The 22,269-nt window shown below is 36.6% G+C and overlaps 1 protein-coding gene across 9 annotated transcripts in view; it reads left to right on the plus strand.

Annotated features, from left to right (window-relative positions):
- NRXN1 (neurexin 1) overlaps positions 1-22,269 on the plus strand; it is a 1,213,874-nt gene that overhangs the window by 753,212 nt on the left and 438,393 nt on the right. The gene's annotated exons all lie outside the window — the stretch shown is intronic.

A 22,269-nucleotide genomic window follows, 5' to 3' on the forward strand; every position in this document is an offset into this window, starting at 1 on the left:
CTGAGGTCATTGATATTTCTCCCAGCAATCTTGATTCCAGCTTGTGCTTCCTCCAGCCCAGCGTTTCTCATGATGTACTCTGCATATAAGTTAAATAAGCAGGGTGACAACATACAGCCTTGACGTACTCCTTTCCCGATTTGGAACTAGTCTGTTATTCCATGTCCAGTTCTAATTGTTGCTTCCTGACCTGCATACAGATTTCTCAAGAGGCAGGTCAGGTGGTCTGGTATTCCCATCTCTTTCAGAATTTTCCACAGTTTGTTCTGATTCACACAGTCAAAGGCTTTGGCATAGTCAATAAAGCAGAAATATATGTGTTTCTGGAACTCTCTTACTTTTTCGATGATCCAGTGGATTTTGGCAATTTGATCTCTGGTTCCTCTGCCTTTTCTAAATCCAGCTTGAACATCTGGAAGTTCATGGTACACGTACTGTTGAAGCCTGGCTTGGAGAATTTTGAGCATTACTTTGCTAGCATGTGAGATGAGTGCTATTGTGCGTTTTGAGCATTACTTTGCTAGCGAGATGAGTGCAATTGTGCGTTAGTTTGAGCGTTCTTTGGCATTGCCTTTCTTTGGGATTGGAATGAAAACTGACCTTTTCCAGTCCTGTGGCGACTGCTGAGTTTTCCAAATTTGCTGGCATATTGAGTACAGTTTTTCAACCTATAAAATGAGAATACAATGAGTTACATCTCCATGAAGAATAAATAGGACCATGGATTTGTTAAGTGGTCAGATGACAATAGGCCCCCAAAAAAATTTTGTTAAAAAAAATTTGTTTCCACATTTTTGTATTGTGAAGGGTGTTATAGTAAACATGGGAGTGAGGACGTATCTGCAGAATCCTAATGTCGATTCTTTTTGATAGATAGAAATGGGATTGCTGGATCATAATGGTGGTTGTATTTATAATTTTTTGATTAACACTCATACTATTTTTCACAGTAGCTGTAGCTGTAGCATTTTGTATTCCTAGTCATACTGTATATGGGTTCTAGTTTCACTTTGTCAAAATTTGTCTTTTTGATAACAGCCATCTTAACAGGTGTTAGGTGATATCGTACTGTGATTTGGATTGAATATATAAGGAAAATGTGGAATATGCATTCAACCTTAAAAAAGAAGGATATTCTGTAGTACGTTGCAACATGGATAAACTTTGAGGATGTTACGCTGAGTGAAATAAGCCGGTCTTAGAAAGACAAATGCTGCGTGATTCCACTTATATGAAACATCTAAAACAATCAAATTCACAGAATTAGGGGACAGAATGGTGGTTGCTAGGGCTGGATGGAGAAAAGAGGAAATGAGGTAGTTCCTAATCAACAAGCATAAAGTATCAATTACACAAGATGAGTAGGTTCTACAGATCTTCTCTACAACATTGTGACTACAGTTGACAATACTGTATCGTACCCTTAAAATTTTCCTAATAGGGTAAACCTCATGTGAAGTGTTCTTACCGTGATAAAATACACTTTTAAAAAATTATAAGAGATTTCAGAGCGAAGACATATGTAGTGGGAAAAACGAGATCTTGAAATCAGGAATTCTGGTTCTGATTCAACCAATGAGTAAATGTGTGACTTCTGGAATTCAGTCACAGCTTGGAACCTCACTTCTCTCCCAGCTCTAAAGTTTGGGGAGCACATTCCTCTCGTTTTATAGATGTGACAACAGAGCTGTAAATAATGTAAATGAACTGAACTCATAGAATCAAATTGGTAACAGAGTTGGAGGTAGAACCCACATCTTCTGACTCATCTTCCTCCATGTTTCAAGTACTTTTCCCAAAAGCCTGTGCTCCAGCAGTGAGGAGGGGCTGCACCAGTCTGTCCAGTGCTTCCTGAACACTGGATAGCCTAAGGCAATTTGAACCTTGGTCCTTGAGAACAGAATACAGCAACTGAACTTAATTCCTATAGAGAAAACCACCTTTATACAGTCAGCTATCAGTGCCTCATTTACACTCCCTTGTGTGCCTTATTTTATCGAAAGGCATAATTGTTTGTAGAGGTGTTAAGGATCTCAATAGTAATGTTGAGAGTGGCATTTTATATTGTTTTGTCATTCATATGCCAAATTTATTTTTAATTGGACAAGATCCTTTTCAACTTTGAGTTCTAAGATTCTTTTGGCAATAAGGATCTCAAAATCCTCATACTCTAGCCTTTTCCCAGAACTTTATTGATTGTAAACATGCTGTAACTGGAGATGTTTTTGCAAAGATTGTATACAGACTCCCTAAGCCATCCAGTTGTCCTCATTAGGTACAGGTGGCTTTTTTAGATGCCCAGGAGCCTGGTGTGGTGGTCAGGCTCAGGGTAACTTGCTGAGTACTTACTTGCCTATCAGCTAAGGTCCTACAGAATATCTCTTAGAAAAGCACCTGCTCCCTTTCACGTGGTCTTTTAGCCGAGTTCTTTTTTGGGCTGTGTAGGGTGAAGAGTATTTCTCCACACTGAAATTGTTAATAGCTTTTTAAAACATTACATTCCCTCACAAAATGCAAGAGTTTTTTCAGTTTTGATCAAATAACAATGAATTCCATCAAGCTTTTGACAGAACTTAGTAAAAATAGCTGGATTTTATGTATGTATTTCCACAGAGCCCTCATGTAAAATGTCTCATTTAATCATCATCATAACCCTAGCAGGACTTATGATCACCATTTTGCTGACAAGGAAACAGACTTAGAGAGGTGATGATTCTTCCAGGGTCTCTTGATTAAGTAGCCCCAGTATTTTTTGCTTTCTCACTCCAATATGTTAAGAGGCAGGATTTTGAAAAGAATATGGCATGTGAATTTTAAAAACCTGAATTTTGTCCCACTCTCATCGTTTTCCAAGTCATTACTCCAAAAAAGCAACAAAAAATTGTTTCTTCATTAAGAAAAAACTTAATAAAAAAAGTTAGTTAACTCATATAGTTGTTAAGAATTTCAGGTGAGTATAGATATGAAATTTATGTCTCCATTCAGGTAAAAGAACTTTTAGTTAATATTACATTTTGATATTTAGCTGAAAAGTAATAGTAAGGGGGGATGGATTAAAAAATAAGGACCATTATCAAGTTCAACATAAAGGACTATACTCAGGCAGTGATAAATAATGTAACATTAGCCATGTAATAATGATAAAACACTTTATGACTAAAATGATGATTTTTGGACAAACTTCCTTTTAATCACTAGCTATACAGGCAGCCAAGAAGAACCTACTATGTCTATTGTATGAACTTAATATCTGTGGATTTTTGAATTGTAACTGAGGTAGAAAGGTTTTTCTCCAGTGTGCAGTCAAAATACTTGGTTATGTACATATTAAGTTTTACATGAAGCTTCTATGAATCTTGTAGACATTTTCATTGCAAAACTCAGTATATTAGATCTTTTTTGGCAATGGGATCTCCAGTATAAATGTATTATATAATGTGACCCACAGTTTTTAAAAGCAAGGTTATGGACTTTGTGTTCATGTACATATTTGGTGACTTGTTTTCCCATGTAAACAATGAACAAACATTATGCTATATCTTTGAAAATGATCATTGAGAAAGAAATAGACCTTTTTAGTAAATGATAAGGCAGTGATTTTTCATGTGTGGTAGAATACAGGCAGTGACATCATTAACTTGCACACCACTTCTGACAGTTATTTTGATTGCCTGAGTTGCCATTGGACTAACTTTGGTGCATGTAATTATTTATGTGGTTCAGTCTGTCTTGGCTATTAGTTACCATCTGGTCATAATGACTACAAGATTCAGAGCTGCTAGAAGAGTGGTATTTCTGATGCTTCTTAAAGCTGAAATGATTTTAAATTCATTTTAATTTTACATTAATTCATCTTAATTTTACATTAGGATTGCATTATCCATGTAGTTCCATAGCATGAAGCACATTGTTATGAGTGATTGTGATGATGTTCTAAAAGTGCATTTAGGGCTCATATGGAAACTCACTGTCCTGGTACTCACATACTATTCAATTATCACTTTTATTTGGGTAAGCAGCAGGGCCTTTTAAAGAAATATGTCATTTTCCTGAGGAACTTCTCTTTCGGATATTTCAAGAAAAATGCTCTAGTTCATATGTATGTCATTTTATATGTAGTTATACTTTTCAATTATATGTTATATTACAAGCTAGTATAGAGAAATAATACCAATGCATGACTAGTTTAAATGCCTCTGGGGATTTTTATCTGGAAGGTATATTATAGAAATTAAACTTTCTAGTTGCTTTGCAGAACATTACTTAGTAGTCTATATATTTTATATTTCATATTGATTTCTGAAAGTCTTGCCATTTTAGACTCTTTTGAGCCTAGATACTCACTGTAAATTAATCATTCTCTACATTACATCTTTCCATAATTGAAATAACAGAATATTTCTCAACACTCTAAGCTATGCACTTCCTTGAAGTCCTTACTTAACATTTCCAAAATTCAATGTGCTCTATCAGTCATTTTTTCATGTCTACTGTCAAAGTATTAACATATGCTGGAATAAGATGAATAATAAATGAATCTCTGTCAGCAAAGTGGTTAATTGGACATGCTGTTGTATATGCAAATAATGTATCTGGCGTCCCCACTCATTCTTTTCCTTGAAACTTGTCCTAAATGAGATAATAGAATTTTTGATGCTTCTCTGGACCATTTATCATATAGTAATCAAAAGTAGATCACTGCTGATGGGTTTCTGATAAGTGTGTTTATACAAAAGCTTTGTATTTCAGTAGATGGCACAAGGTATTGATTATCTAGGTGCCTTTGTAATGACTGTATTTGTATAACAACAGTCTATTTGTACTTGCCAGTAACAAAATGCTTGCCTCAGTAATATTTGTTTTAAACATAACATTATGATTTTTTATTCTTAATATGATAAACAAAAATTTTAATTTCTACCCAAGAAATTAATTCAACTCTTTGTTAATAGAAAGAAAATGACTTAAATATTGCAGGGGTGTTTTACTCTCCCAGTTCTCCCCAGTAAAGCGGTTGTACAGAGAAAGAACTAGGCTATGTAAAGTGATAGCAAGTAGCCAGTGACATCATTTATTTATTTAATAATCACTCATTGCTTATTATATATTGGATGCTATTCTACACCCTTAGCAAAATATCAACTCATTTAATTCTCTCAACTGTGTGAGACATAATATTAACTTCCCTTCTACACTTAGAGATATAAAAGCACAGGAAAGTTAAGAGATGACAAAGTGACTAAACAGACGTTGTGGGGCCTGGCTTGAAACTGGAGCAGGCTCACTCTGAAGTCCGTGTTCTTAAATTCCACAGTGTGCTGCCAACAGATATAATTTATCCTGACTGAGCATTTTGTTTTCTCCTCCAGCTTTTATCACCAGTGGTACATAAGGAACCAACATGGATTACTATCTAGATTTACTTTGTTTAATTTACAAACCATTTCACTGAAGGTTTAGTGCCTCATCCTTATCTTCCAATTTGTTTTTAAGCATCTTTCTTCTTAACTACACGTGGCATCAAGCAGCCTCTCTGTGTGCCTCCCTTGATTTGTCTGGACTGATTTATTAATCTTGATATCCACCACCACATCAAGAGTAAAGGAATGATTGATTTAAGATGCTTATTAATGTTTATTAACTTTTTTCATTCTAGTTGGCAAATACATTCCCCATCAAACTGATAGATCTCCTGTGATAATAGACTAATTTGCAAGTGCAGCCATGATTTACAATTAAAAGGAAACAGTTGCAATGTATGGGATTATGTGATTATATTCTCATGAGATGAAAGGAATACCTCTGTAAATAGTTAAATAAAATTGTATAGTTCTGAAGGCAAGGTACAGAGAAAAGACTGACAATTAATTAGCTAAGTATTTATCCTAATTTTAATTATGGTTTCTTAATGTAAAACCTTTAAAATTAAAAAAAATTGTGTAGGTTATATGTACATGGTGTTATATGAGTACATAATGAATTTAAGCATTTTTTTCCTACTCATTTCTATTCAGACTATAAGCTAAAGCAACATTCAGAAAGGGCAGTAAATGCTTCGAAGTTTAAGTCTTTTAGCTACATTTTTCTTAAAGATTGATTTGTTCCTCTGACTTTATAACAGCATTTTCATTCCAGTTTATTTGCTGACATTGCACTCATTACACTTAAAATAATGCCACGCGAGTGTGCATGTGTGCTGTTACTTCGCTCATGTCCGACTCTGTGCAACAGCCTGCCAGGCTCCTCTGTCCATGGGATTCTCCAGGCAAGGATACTGGAGTGGTTGCCATGCCCTCCTCCAGGGGATCTCACCGACGCGGGGTTTAAATCCACCTCTGTTATGTCTAACCTGCCTTGGCAGGTGGGTTCTCTAGGAATTCCCAAGCAAGACTATAAAGGATTTATTTTTTGATATCTTTGTATTCACTAACTAACTAACTGACTTTGGACAAGTTTCAAAACCTCTCTGAGTCTCAGTTTCTTCAAGAGTAAAATAGGACCTGTGATATCTACTCCGTAAGGTTTTTGTGAGGTCTAGACCCTTTATGTAATCATCTATCACAAGGCTTAATAAATGGCTGCTGCTGTTCAAGTAATAGATTAACCTCTCTCCAAGTGGGCCCTCTCTGCTCTGTACTCAAGGAAAAAAACACACAGAAAACAGGAAAGATGGAGGTTAGTTTTGAAAACAACTATCCTCAAAGTCTTTTAAAACAGATTGTCCTCTTATCCTGCTAGATTGATTTGGTGGATTCCTTAAGTGAAGGCAAGGGGTTGAAGGTGATCTCCTTTCCTGGTGTCTGATTAACCCAAAAAAAGGATGTCACAGATATTACCAAGAGGACATAATGCAGAATACCAATAATTTTTATGCCCTTTGTCTACATAGGAATTAAACCAGGAAACCTGCATCAGGGTTTAACTGCCAAGGCTATTGATACATCTTACTGTTGAACCTTGTTTTGTATTGTTATCTTTTCCGAAATTCTTTTAAAATTTAAATTAGGACTCATTAAGACACGGTAGGACTGAGAGGTCTTTTTTATAAGGAGGAGAGATTTAGGAAAAAAAAAATTCCACTTTTTTTTCCCCCAACTAGTCCCTGAAAATGTCAGCAAACACAAAGCCATGTGTACCTGGCTATACTACAGCTGAAAAAGGTTTAGGCAAGAGAAACAGTATTCCCTGGCCCAGAATCTCTGTTATTTTATTGTGGCCACTCTGATGCTTATGCCATAGCCAAACGCCAAAAGTCTAGCATTTAAATAGAACAGAAGCATCTTAGAATACTAAATCAAATAAAAATGCTCAGCAACTGTAATTTCATCACCTGTTTTTAAAATATAGCTAGTCTGTTTCTTAAAATAAATGTTTAATAGGAATTTATACCTATACTTGATCCCCACCCTGCTTTCTAAAAAGCAGGGAGGAAGCCATTCTTAACATGGCAGATAACCTGAGCAGAAAACACCACTTTCACTCCACTTGTGCTATTTTTTTTTGAAACAAACAAATGGTTGCAAATGTAGTTTTTATTAGTCATCCCAGGCACTTGGGTCTGACCACCAAATGAATGACTGTCTGTGTGTGTTCTTAGACATGCAGCCGTCAAACAACAAAAATATTTTTTTTTCCAGCCTTGGGGAAAAACCGTGTAGAAGAGATCTGATTTTTAGTTTAGCTGTAAAACACTGTGCTTTGCTCGCTAGGCATGGGCTTGGAGCTGCCCGAGAGGAGCACGTACTTGAGTGATAGACAGCATATGTAGAGACAAAAAGCCCCCCAGGAGCAGGGCAGTGCCCCATCCTTCATTTGCCTTAAGATCCCTGGATATACCACTGTTAAAAGTCCTGCTTCTGCCAAGAGAAAATGATAAAGGAGAGAGATGTAGGGAGCTGACTTTCTGTTTTCACATAATTTTTTCATTCAGCCTCCTCATTCAAAATATGCAGATATTTAGGTTATTACCAAAATGTGGGTGTTTTTACACTCTCTGCTGGCTAATCACTGTTCCAGTGAGTGCCAAGAATGCAGAGACCAATCAATCAACAAGTGCTTATTGAATGTCTGCTGCTTGGGAGAGAATGTTGTCTTACTGTCTACAAAGAACACAGTGTCTGAAAGAGGCATCAAATCTATTGTGCTGCCTCAGGCTTTAAAATTCAACCTGCCTACTTTTTGTTCTTACCAACACTTGAGGGAGGTCTCCCAAATATCCTGGGAGTAGTAGCCAGTAGGAGAGGTGACTGCCATCTCTTTTTCACTCCACTGCAGCTTTACAGCATACCAGAAGCTCCATCTACCCATCAGATGGACTAGACCAGTACAGGTCTTCTTTTATTACACATGTCTATAGGAAACCCACCAATGTTCTGTTGGTATTTGGGGAAATGTTTGATTGCATTTCCATTTTCACATTTGTAGAGCTCTTAATATTAAAAAATGATTTCTCATGTTTTAATCTCACCTGATACCCACAATAAGCCTACAAATTATGCATGGTAGATTTTGCCCCATTTTACAGGTAGGGAAACCATGTGGCTTGCTCAGTTTAAGTGGCCTGATTAGTCGCATGTTTATGAAAGGCAGAAGTGGGACTTAAACACAGCACACTGGTTCTCAGAGTCCAGTGCTCTTTCTTCCATGGAAGTAGGGGAGCACAGGTAAGCAGATGAGTAGGCTTAAGAATTCTTCAGGGATTCTGGGAAAAACTACAAAAAGGACTCAATCTCTATAGACCTTTGGGATCATAGAAAAAGCTAAAAGGGACGGAGGTCCTATGAGATAGAATGAAATGAAAGGAGAGGTGGTTTGGTGACATGATCATGGTTAGAGATAGACTGTTAATACATTTTGTTAGTGCGATCATTTCATTTTCTTCTTGCTTATTTGGGTTTGTCTTTTAGAAAAGAAATGAGGATTTCAGCTGGAATGACAAACTCATTGGCTTTGATCATTGTTGAAATAACTTAGAAAAATACTCAGGTTTAATGCATCTTTATTTAACATAATGCTGTAATATTTTTTAGTTGAACAGTGACAAGAAGCTATATATAGTTAAAACACCCAATTACTTGTAGGAAATTATTTACGGGTACTTGGAAAATTGAGATATTCTGTCAAGAACTTAATAATTAAACCATTTGATTCTTCATAAGGATGACAGAGAAACTTGCAAAGAAATCTCACTTCGGAAATGTAGTTTTCTTATAATAGTATGAAAAATGATGCCCAGCTGCTGAGATAGCCCACATTCCCCCCAAAGCAGAGACCGACAAGGTGCAAGGAAATGCTTCCAGGTGTTATCAATGAATTTCGAGATTATGATGAGATGCATACAAAGTATGTGTTTGTATAAACACTGTCTGCATATCCACAGCAGCCTCCTAACTTTTCTGGACGAAATTTTCTGAGAACAGGGAGTGTGGTTTTTGTTTTCTCTACAGCACCTAATGTACTGCCCAACAGTAAATACTCACAGATACAGAAATGTTTCCAGAATGGTTCATAGACTGCTTCCTTACGTAGAAGCCATGATATATTCATCCTGTTAGTTGGAGCTGACTTTAGAGCTACAGTCAGCAGGGTATGATTTTTGAGCTGTTTAAATAGCCTTAAATATCTAAATGTTTCTTCTATTGCCTTTGATTCCACCATTGGAGATGGCATTCTTCATTGTCTTGATAACTTTTATTAACATTTGTTGTATGTTGTAAGAGCAAGAAGTTTAGAGTTATGGTCCATCAGTTGCCGGCTGAGTGATGGCTCTAAAATGGGACACAAGTGACAATCCCTGTCCTTCTTGAACCATGTTATGTGAGAAATAAATGACATGGTGTTTGTGCTTTATAAGTTATATTTAGGAAGAATAAAAACATTTTAATAATAAAGGTAACCCAGTTACTTAGGAAATAGTCATACACAAAACTGATGCAAGCTGATGATTCTTAAAATTTAAACAGATTGGAATCACCTAGGGAGCTTATTAAGACTGCAGATGCCTATACCCCTAATGGTTCTGTTCTGTAAATTGGAGGTAAGATTCAAGATTTGCATTTCTCAATACTCACTTTAAGAGATTCTAGTGTAAATGGTTCTTGGCCAGCTCTTGCGGAATAAGACTTCATCTTCAACTGCTGGCATTTATGTACCTCTTTCTAAGCCCACAACACATATTGTCTGATGAACCAGTAGAAAATGATTGCTTTACATAAAGAGAATTCAGGAAATTATTAGAATGCAGGGATAAAAATGTGGAAGGGTACCTCAAACCTGGCATCATAATATTAGTTCTCAATTGCTCTTCGTAACATATTAGCAATGATACCTGCCAGTTGTTAAGTCTATTACCTTTCTTCTAGGAAGGACTGTTACATCTAAAAATATTCTTATAGGAAGAAAACTGCAAGCAGACTCCCCTTAAAGGCTCACAGCTATTGTTTTGATTGGAATAGGGTGTATCTACACTCAGCCAACTCTGGTTTTGCAGTGGAGTTATATTTTTGAGGGTTATCTGCATATAGATATAAGCAGAGACATGCACACACACACAATTTACAAATCTGTCTGTGACATCCTTTTATCCTTCCATTTACACATTCTTTTATTTTTCATTCCCAGTATCCTTAGAAAGGATTATTTTGTCTATAATGCAGACCAAGGTGGCATTTCTTTCTCTTTTTTCTTTTCTTCTAGTAAAAAATGTCTTTTAATGGTTAACACTTTTTTCCCTTTGACCAAGAAAACTTTGATGCAGGTATTATTTCAGCACATATTTCATTATATCCTACAATAATGTTTTAGATTGTGTAATGTCTTTTCCAAATTTTATCTCCTTTAAAGATTGTAATGTTTTAATGATAAATCTTTTATGAACTTCCTCTTTCTTTGTCTTCTTCCTAAATCACCTATATCTTTCTGGAAAATGACATTATTATTGGGTTATAATTCTTCATTCTTTTTGACTTTATGTGGATACAAGTGTATCTTTAGAACCAGACTTTTGGAGTACAAAAGGGATTTTTAGGATTAACTAATTCCTATCCCTTATTTTATGGATGTAGACTCAGACCGAGGGAGAGTAAATACTCAGCTATACATTTTTTCTCCCATTCTGTACTGCTTTTCTCTCAGCTATATTCATAAGTTACCCAAACTCAGAGTAATCTAGTCATATACAAGTCATTCTTTGTGAAGAATTTTACATTGAGTGACTCCCCTGGCAGTAAACAAGCTCTGAGAAACTGAACAAGTTTTCCATTTATAGTTTGAGAATTTTTTTTTAATTTTTGAGCTACTTTATTCATTAAAATTTACTTGAACTGAGAGCAACCATAACTCTGTGTGCACCATTAAGCTGACAGTTTAAAACGCTTCCTTGCTCAATTTATTTTACTATGGAGATTTTTTAAATGGAGAAAAGATAGTGTCGGCTTGGTGGTTGGGTGCAGTAGGGAAAAGGAGGTATCGAGAGGAAGGTTTTTCTACTGTGAATATCCTTGGGCATGCAAGGTTAGAGCAGGAGGAAATGGCCTTGTTTTAGTATCCCATTGTTGTTAATGAGAGAAGGGAAAAAGAGGGTCCCTCTGACTTTAAATTCTTTCTATCAAATTGTTAAGACATTTAGAGATAATCAATGTTTTAAATAACATTTGTTATTACTGAGTGACTTTCCATGTAGCTCTAGTGGTAAAGAACCTGCCTGCCAATGCAGGAGACTTAAGAGATGCAGGTTCAGTCCCTAGATTGGGAAGATCCCTTGGAGGAGGGCATAGCAACCCACTCTGGTGTTCTTGCCTGGAGAATCCCATGGACAGAAGAGCCTGTCGGGCTACAGTCCATAGGGTTGCAAAGAGTCGGACACAACTAAGTGACTTAGACACATGAGTATCATTATTACTGTACAAGAGTTAGAAAATGCAGAGACTGCAATGACAGCATTCATAATCATAACATACAGCTGTGATGTGTGCAAAGTCGCTTCAGTCATGTCTGACTCTTTGCAACCCCATGGACTCAGCCCACCAGACTCCTCTGTCCATGGAATTCTCCAGGCAAGAATACTAGAATGGATTGCCATTTCCTCCTCTGGAGGATCTTCCCAACCCAGGGATTGAACCTGTGGCTCCTGTGGCTCCTGCATTGCAGGTGAATTCTTTACCGCTGACCTACCAGGGAAGTCCATTATGATATCCAGAGATCAGCACTATTAAAACCTTCAGTATTTTTTTAGTTATTGTCTTTACGTATTTAAACACTAAGGAAAAAAAAGAATTCTGCTGTACATACTGTTTTGTAACCTTTTTTAAATTAAAAATGCCTGGAGAACATCTTTTTTTTTTAATAATTTTGTTCTAGATATTTTTTAGTCACTACATGGTGTTTTAACTGGATCATACTTATTTCACCAATCCTTTTTGTTGTTAAACATTTAGATTGCTTTCATTTAAAAACTGTTTAAGCACTGGTGTTATAAATGATACTTGAATATCAATATCTGTGAGAAAAGTGTGGAAATTGTAAGTTAGAAGGTATAGTTATCTAGGGTTTTTGGATACTCTTGGTTTTTTGGTACAGTTTTGTAAAACTGAATTCTATACCCGATCTCTCTTTGCATCCCTGTACATTACCTCCTGGTCTGTTTCCATTCCCTGTCACACTGGCTGGTCCAAGCTATAATTGCCACTTTTAATTTTGGTCTTTTTATAGGCAAAAAAAATTTACTTCATTGTTTTAACTTTTATCTCCTTTTTTAAATTTCTGCAGTGTTTGAACATCTTCACATGTGAATTTGCTAATTATGCTTCACCCAATTGCCTATTCATTAAATACTCTATCTAGTAAGGTGTTCCTTTTGTTCTCATTGATTTGTAAGATTTCTTTATAAATCTTATTTCTCTATTTATTGTACATGTGTCTAACATTTTTTCTCAAGTTAATTTTTCTCAAGCCTTTTGTTTATGGTGCTGTTAATGTATCAGTTCTGTTCAGTTCAGTCACTCAGTCGTGTCTGACTCTTTGTGACCCTATGAACCACAGCACACCAGGCCTCTCTGTCTATCACCAACTCCCAGAGTTCACCCAAACTCATGTCCGTCGAGTCTGTGATGCCATCCAGCCATCTCATCCTCTTTTGTCCCCCTCTCCTCCTGCCCCCAATCCCTCCCAGCATCAGGGTCTTTTCCAATGAGTCAACTCTTTGCATGAGGTGGCCAAAGTATTATAGTTTCAGCTTTAGCATCAGTCCTTCCAATGAACACCCAGGACTAATCTTCTTTAGGATGGACTGATTGGATCTCCTTGTAGTCCAAGGGACTCTCAAGAGTCTTCTCCAACACCACAGTTCAAAAGCATAGGGGCTTTAATATTTTCCTATAGTCGGATATATTGGCATTTTTCTCTATTGTTAATTTCATTTGTAGTGTCCCTTTAACTCTCCACCCACTTGGAGATGATTCTGCATGACATTTTTTATATGTCCACAGGCAGGAGATATTGAGTCAGCATCTATTCAGGTGACTGTGAAAGAAATGACAAGAGACAAGGTGTGTTAGTAGATTGACCTAGCAAGCGGTTAGGGGTCAAGAGTGAAGCTGCTGCTAACAGCATAGGGAAGCCTTGGGGTTTAGGAGTAGGGTGGGATACCAGAGTTAGTAGAAACTGATTAGAATGTTTCCAATTCTTAAGAACACTGCAGCTGAGAGAACTAAATATGATAACATCTTTCATCTCCTCTGTTGCTAGCCATGGTGTTGAACTCTTTGTAAATATGTGCTACACTATCCTTCAAGATGTTCTCTGTTGTGTGATCTTGTTGACTGCTTCATTTTTATAAGCAAGGACCCTAAGAGGAAAATCAGAACATGCATATGCTAACTCTGCTTTGTAAGATTAAGAAGCAAGCTGAAGTTCTTTTCTTTCTTTTTATAACACATTTTTTCCTCTTAAAAAATGAGGTGTAATTTAAATACAAGGAAATGTACTCATTTTCAGTACATAACTAGATGGAGGAATTTTTTACCTATATATATTCCTTGTCCTGGTCAGTATGGAACATTTCTATCGTTGTAGGATGTGGTTCTCAGTAGAATACTTACCTACCCTACCCTAGCCAAAACCACTTCTGATCATTGTAATAGAGGATTTTGCCTGTCCTGAACTTTATATCAATGGACTCATAAAGAAGGTTCTCTTCTATGACTGGTTTCTTTGTGTTGGCATATTGGTTTTGAAATTTAACTGTGGTGTTTTCTGTATCTTAGTTAGTTCTCTTTATTTCTGAATAGTATTCCGTATTGCAGTTTGTTTATTGATTCTCACATAGATGGGCTTTATGGTTTGTTTCCAGTTTGGGATTCCTTTGACTATGATTATTCTTGTATCAGGGTGGACAAGCATTTATTTCTGTTTAGGTATATTCTGAAACTGCGAAGCCTGGGACATACAGTAGGCTTTTGCTTGTTAAACACTATGCCAGTTTTCCAAGGTGGTTGTATGATTTTACAGTCCCAATAACATTATAGGGAAGTTCCAGTTGTTTCCACACCCTTATGTACACTTAGTATTTTTAACCTTTAATTTTATCCATACTGTTCAGTGTGTTTATGAATATTGTGACTGACCCTAACAAAATAATAATCAGTGCAAATGGTTACAAGGTGATGTTTCTTAGCAAAGAGAAGTTTTAAAACTATAGACTATAAGATTTTAAAGCATTTTTAAAGTTAGTATCAATTTTATATAATTAAAGAAGGTAACTAAAGAGTTAATGGACATAAAAGCAGCAAGTTAAGTAATAGTACTTGAAGATAAATTTCCATGTTAAAACTTTAGTCATAGTAAAGGCTTAGGTCCTCTCTCATAACTTCCCAGCCTCCTTTGGTTTTTTTCTCTCTTTTCCATTTTATGCCTGAGTCTGCAGCTGCTAGCCCGAAATTTCACTTAATAGTGAAGTGTTATTTTAAGAAATTAAAATACTTGTAAAAATTTGCTTTCTAATTTTATTTGACTAAGTCTCTTGCTGTCTTTAGATACAGCAAGTACAATATAATAATCTCAATAAACATCTGAGGAAGGAAGTTATTTTTAAAGTTGAGGAAAAATGTATCATTTAAGGTAACTGCTGCTAAATTTATTTCATAGATTTAATTTAAAGTGCTTGTTAATAATTGCTGGCATTTGTTCAGTACATCTTTTAGCACAGTGTGTGTAATATATTAATTAATGTGTTAAATAGTAAAATTGGGCTGTGAACATAAGTAAAATATTCCTAAAATATGAAGAATCAGCCCACCAAATTAAAAAAGAATATTTAAATATAGCTTTGTTTTGATGAAAACTAATAAACATTATACAAATATAATGAGAGGAGTAAAATGCTTATTGCGTATTACTTTTTGAAAATACATTCAAATAATAGATTATAGTTAGAAACTTTCTCAGGTAAATATACACCTTCCATTTTTTTGAAATTATATTTTGAAATTATTTTGTTTATTGGAATCTATTGATTGGGAAAATATAAATAAGGAAGACTAATACATTGAAATCATAGTCTTTTAACATGTTCACAAATTTTATCAGAATATTTTAAAAATAAAGATTAACATAAAATATAAATATAGTAACAGTGTGTATTTTATAACGTTCATTTGTATGTGATTTTTATCTCTGCATTGAAGAGGAATCTCAAAAATATTCTTAAAATCAGAACCAAGTTGCTTTTAATTTTAAATTTCAGATAATAATTTGAATACTACTGTTAATAATGGTGCAAATAGATTGATAGTTGCTATTAAGATGTGCTTGTAAGCATAAGGCTGAGAACTTGGAATCAGGCAAAACCAGAACTGAATTCCAGCTCTGCTTGGTGATGTGACTTCTGATGGTTCCTCATCCATTAAATGGAAGTCACTTGTGTTAACTCATCTTCTTGAGATATTTGAATGATTGTGTAAAGTTCTTATCATGGGAACATACGCATATTTTACTCCCATTTCCCTTAAGAGAGGTTAGGAAAACTGCTTTTCTTTATGCTTCCATGGGACCTGGTGAAGGGCATTGTACACTTCTCCCCTATCTAGTCATATTCTTCTTTCCAGTGACCCTCAGTACATAGGTCCTGACCTCTAAATTTCTAGCTCCATGTTAGCACCATCCGTTGTCTTTTCAGCACAGGGTACTGCCTTCATTCTTACTTTATTATGATTCTTTCTTCCCTTGACATCTGTTTCATTGAACTATACTATTTTCTTTCCATTCTGATAGTTCCATCCTGTCCTTCTCTCCCAATTTCTTCCTTTCTCTGCCACCAAGGTGCAGAAATTCTATTTTAAGTCCTCTCTCCTCTGTCTACCTTCTCTTTTTTGTGATCTCATCAAGTATTCTCATTTATTTCCCTCGACCCAACTGTTCTGTTGGATATTTAAACCCGTGCTGGACTTTTTCCACCTGAATTTCTGGGCAGCACATCAAAGTCCAGGAATAAAAGTGAACATACCTTCCCCACCACTAGAAACTTTTCCTGCAGAGTCAGATGGAGGTTTTTCAGGGTCTAAAGCTAATAAAATTCAAGAAGTGCCAGTTAAGAAAAAGAATGCCAAATGTTAAATAAAAATGACCACAGTCCCTCTGTTACCACCTGGTGTGAGGGGGAGTATGGCAAAGGAAAAACTGGAGCAGAAAGATTTAGAAGCTTAAGTGATCAAGATAGAAATGACTTTTGCAAGTTTTACAAAAAGATATGACTATGTGAACACGCTGCTGGGGTTCCCCCACTGAGGGTTCTGAAAGAAGTCCTGTAGATAAGTGACCCTGAGGCTTAAGATTCATTAGCTTCAAGTAAATTAATTCTATCTTTTTGGTCTTTCTAAATCTTAAATGGCACCCTGATTTTTTTGATCGCTTAAGTGCAGAACCTTTAAATTAATTTCCCCTTCGCTTTGGCTCTGTATCTAAACAGTTGCCTATTCGCTGTTTTTGTTTTCATTGTATCCTCTGACTGCCAAAGATCTCAAAACCTCTAGTGGAGACCATTTCAATAGATTTCTCGTTAGTCTTCTAGTCTTCTCAATCGTATGCCCTGCTTAAAGTATAGTCTCATTGCTAAATGAAAGTATTACTTTCACCCAACTCTTACCAAGTAAGTTCAAATAGTTCAGATTCCTAAGTCTTATAATTAAAACCCTTCTTTCCTTGGCCCCAGCCTCCTATTTTTCTAGTTTTTCAAATCTTTTCATAACTAGTCTCCTGATAACCCTCTATAGAAGCTACACTGAACTACTTTGAGTTTCTAGAACATCTATTTCTGAAAGTATATACTGATTATACTTGGGGTTAGATACTACTTGTTAGCACCCCTATTATTCAGAGGAAGGGGTGTTTTCTACAACTTGTTATTTTCCAGCTCATACTAATGAATAAGTACAGAGAAGCATATTTTAGAAAAGGACTTAGAGGGAGCTCGATCACATATTGATTTTAAAAGTTGCGTTAAAATATGATGCTTCTTTAAAAAATAAAACCACTTATAAGGTCATAATATTGAATACTGACAGTGGTATAAATAAAATTTGAGGCTGTGAAGGAAGTTTTCCATTCATTTTCTGAAATCCATTTTATTCAGCCTCCCACCTTCTAATTTGGTTCTCCATCAAACATTGCAAAGGCCTGTTTGCCTCCTTTCATTCAGAAATATGTACTGAATGCCTGATAGGTGTCAAGCACAGTCTCTGTTCTTTATGGCTCTAGTCTCATAGTGGAGGACAGACTTTGAAACACTATTAAAGTTCTCAAAGTGTGGTCCCCAGATCAGCAGCAACAGCATCACCTGGAGACTTGTTTGATGCAAATTCTTGTGTCCTACCCACACCTAAGAAATCAGGAACTCTAGTGTGGGGGCCCAGCAAACCTGTAGTTTAACAAGCGCTGCAAGAGATTCTGCTGCATGATAAAGTTTGTTACAATCTATTTCTTGAGCAATAGCAGACATTGGGCAACTGTAGAGGGCACAGTGACCCTGCTGGGAATTGTTAACTGGGGCAAAGAAGACTTCTAATGAAGGTTTATGGAGGATAAGCCCTATGGGCTGAATCTTGGAAAAATACCGTCTAATAGTTATTTTTATGCTTGCATTTTAGTAAATTCTAATATAGCCTATCATATAACTAAATTATTTTGACTTTTCAAAATCACAGTTAATAATGAAAAATAATGTTAAAGTTATTTTATAGTTGGAAGAGAAATCATTTTAGAATATGCTTTAAAATGTTGGTGGACTGGTTAATACAGAATGACTTACAGATAAAATGCTGGTAAGAAGGAATGCACTGTCCTCAGGGCTAATAGCATCCTTTAACTCCATGAGGTTAGTTTTTAAATTATAGCTTTAGAATTTCATTTTTCAAGAATTAGGGTTTTTTTTTTTTACAATTTGGGGTGAATGGCTTGAGATAGAAATAGCAATGAGAAAAATAAAATAGCATTGGCTTATAAGTAAATCTTTGGCAAAGGCAAGGAATGAATTTATATCTAAATTCATATCCTGCCTCTACTCAACCTTCTTAGTTGTCAAATCTAGTGACACATTAGAGAGCTTTGCATACTTATAGGGTAGCATAATTCTAAAAGAATCATCACGTGAGAGATTCCTTGCCTAAGAAATCACTGTTGTCAATTCCTTATTCAGGATGTGTGTGCATGCTGAGGAGGGTGATCTTAGTGATCAAATACATTAAAATCACAGAATCATTCTTGATGGACCAAGTTATTTAATCTGACTCCCCTGTTCATATTCTGTCCCAGAATACCACCACCACCACATAAGGTGTGTTTGGAGTGTTTTGTTATTTGTTTTTTTCCTTTTAAATGATTGTTTTGAGGCTCTTCTTCTCTGTTGAGCTGAGGTGATAAAGGGCAGTGGCCCTGAGTATTCCTTGGGGTAACCTTCTCATTAGCCCTTGTCTCCAGGTAACCCTTCTTGATGTAATGTCTGAGCTAGCAGTCAGTGCTCAGCCTCTAGGATGAACCCAATTCTGCCTTGAAGAGCACATCAATTAATCAACAAGTATGTAGAGGAATAAAGTAACTTATAAAATGACATAATTGAATACATGTCTTAGACCTGGCTGTTTTTTGACTTTCCCAATTTTTAGCTCTATGGTCAAGAGTAGGTCAGGGTTTCACAGGTGGCTTAGTAGTAAAGAATTCGCTTGCCAAGTAGGAGATGCAGATTCTATCTCTGGGTCAGGAAGATCCCCTGGAGAAGGAAACAGCAACCCACTCCAGTATTCTTGCCTGGGAAATCCCATGGACAGAGGAGCCTGGTGGGCTGCAGTCCCTGGGGTCACAAAGAGTTGGATGTGACTTTATGATTAAACCACCACCACCAACCGTAGTGGGTCACTTTACCAAACCAAGTATCGGTTGTAATTTGACTAATTTTCATCTGTAAAATGGGGAAAGGAAATTTATATAACATTTTAAAATAAATTTAATGTAACATTTGGCATATTATCTACTTTTAGCTAGTTTATTGTTATATATTGTTTAATTGTGAAATTGAATATTATACTATTCTTATTGTGGAATGGAAGGCAGTATTAGAGTTACTGAAAAGTGAGGTTAATTACTGCTAATCTTTGTGATTTTTCTCAATTTAGAGCAACATCAGAAGCACTATGCCTCTTCCATTTGCTATCTTTTAAAAGACAGCCAAAGTTCAACACCTCCCATTTTTTGAAAAGTACCATTGTGCATGCTTAGTTGCTTCAGTCGTGTCTGACTCTTTGCGACCCCATGGTCTGTAGCCCGCCAGACTCCTCTGTCCATGGGGTTCTCCAAGCAAGAATACTGGAGTGGGTTGTCATTTCCTTCTCCAGGAGATCTTCCCAACTCAGGGATCAAACCCATGTCTCCTGCATTAGCAGGTGGATTCTTTGACACTGGGCCACCTGGGAAGCCCTGAGAGGTACTAGTACTTGGAAAACAAAATCGTTTTCATTTTGTAACTTTTTACTTCCCTTTTCCTCACCCTTAATTTATAAATCTTTGCACTGTTCAAACTGTTTTAAAGTTCAAATTTACAAACTGTGCCACTAGTCCATAAGATGGAAAAGATGAATCTTCTGTATACTGGAATATGAACTTCAGTTTCTCTCAGTGAACGAATCTCAGTTCACTCCTTGTCTAGATGGGAAATACTGAATTCAGTAACTTAATCCCTGTTAGCTTTGAGTTTTCTTAGGTTTAGGAATACAGACAGGAAATCACTAAATGTTGAACTAGTGATAGCATAATTTTGGGTATCACTAAAGACTTTGTGTATCTCTTTGATGTAGTGATATGCATTTCAGCGACATGTTTTCTTTTGTGTTCTGGCTTGCCTAAGTACTCTGAATTGTGCATGGCTGGAGACCAAAGAATGCTCTTGTTCCAGTGAGACTGCCTAATATTAATGTTTATATGGTTACTGACTTTGGAACTTTTGCTTTAGAGGGTGATGATTTTCTCCTTATTTTTTTCAGCTTTCCAGTTGTTAATAACCAATCCCAAATGCCTAAATTCTTTCAGGACGATGAGGACATGATTTGCTACCACAGATTTTCCTACACAACTCAGGGCTGCAATAATTTGGCATGACAGAAGGTGTGTGCTGCCAGCAAAGTATCAGAAGATGGAGAGTACAAACCATTGCTGTTTGAATCACATGGCATTTGATGCACATTCCATGAGTTCAGTGAACAGAACAGGCAGACTTTTGGGTGTTTGTGGTCTTCTCTTCATATCCTCGTCAGACCAGTTACTGGGATCAGCCATTAAACTCTGTTTCATGTTGCACCATCATAGCCCTTGTTTTCCTTGACTTGGAGAGGGTGTTTAGTTGCTCAGTCGTGTCTGACTCTTTGCAACCCTATGGACTGTAGCCCACTAGACTCCTCTGTCCATGGGATTTCCCAGGCAAGAATACTAGAGTTGGTTGCCATGCCCTCCTTTAGGGGACCTTCTAGATCCAGGGACTAAACCCACCTGTATTGCAGGTTAATTCTTTACTGCCAAGCCACTGGGGAAATCCTTATCATATGTGTTTGAGCCTCATCCCATATTCTGTATCTACAGCCAGAAATGCTCTCCTTCCTCCTCTCTGACTTTTTAGCTCCCATCCATTCATCCATTTCCTAAACCCTAGCTCTATTCTCAGAAGTCTTCCCTTAATACTCCTGATCATGGTGATTTGTCTCCCATTTGAATTTCTGTGTCACTTAATGTCACTGCTAAATAATTTGACACTTTATTTTACTGTTTTCCATATTTTGTCTAATTCTCTTCAAGTGCAGATTTTCTCGGGGATAATGTCCTTACTGTAATGTACCATGTTTCTTTCCTATTCCTTTACCAAACAAATCCATCTCTACCTCCAGACTAATCTAATTCTAACCACATACCAGACATTGGTCTCCAGTATGATTCAATGAATACTTTAAAAAATTGATGATTTTTTTCATCTGACTAAATAAGATTAAATTGTTTTAAATGTGATCATGCAAGACCTTCCAATTAGAAATGTCAGTCTCTTGTTCTTAAGATTTTGAAATACTGTGGAAGTCTTCTGCTTATAAATCTTTAAGTCGTCCATAAGTTTGGGATGATCTTCGTTGCAGCAGAATCAATTGGTAGGCGTGGGGGTGTGGTGGAGATGATTAGAAAGCTCAGTCTTCCCAGGAAAGTGTTAGGTTTTGATTATATAATCTGTATATGTCCCGTTTCTCTAAGTGTTTTGCTCTCTGGATTGGAGAAGACAGGGTCTTACCAAAGTGACTATTGTGTTTCTAATAGGAAAGAATGCAACTTGTGTTAAAACTGGAAGAGGCAAGGATGGAGAAGTTACTGGGTAATGAATTTAGTGCTTGGGGGACAGAGGGAGTAAGTATGAGGGGAGATAGTGGTTGACCCAGGAGACATCAATAGGCTGTGACTGTATCTAAGTTTCTAGGCCTGGGAGATGGGTGTAGGGGAGCTCTTCTTTGCATTTCTAAGGTGCTGTTCCCATCTCCTGGGCTTCAGGTGGCACAATGGTAGATAATTTACCTGACAATGCAGGAGATGCAGGAGACACAAGTTCGATCCCTGGGTCAGGAAGATTTCCTGGAGTAGGAAATGGCAACCCACTCCAGTATTCTTGCCCGGAAAATTCCATGGACAGAGGAGCCTGGCGGGCTACAGTCCATGGGGTCACAAAGAGTTGGACACAATTGAACACACACACTCATTCCC

This window comes from Ovis canadensis, chromosome 3 (assembly GCF_042477335.2).
Source record: "Ovis canadensis isolate MfBH-ARS-UI-01 breed Bighorn chromosome 3, ARS-UI_OviCan_v2, whole genome shotgun sequence".
NCBI classification, from domain to species: Eukaryota; Metazoa; Chordata; class Mammalia; order Artiodactyla; family Bovidae; genus Ovis; species Ovis canadensis.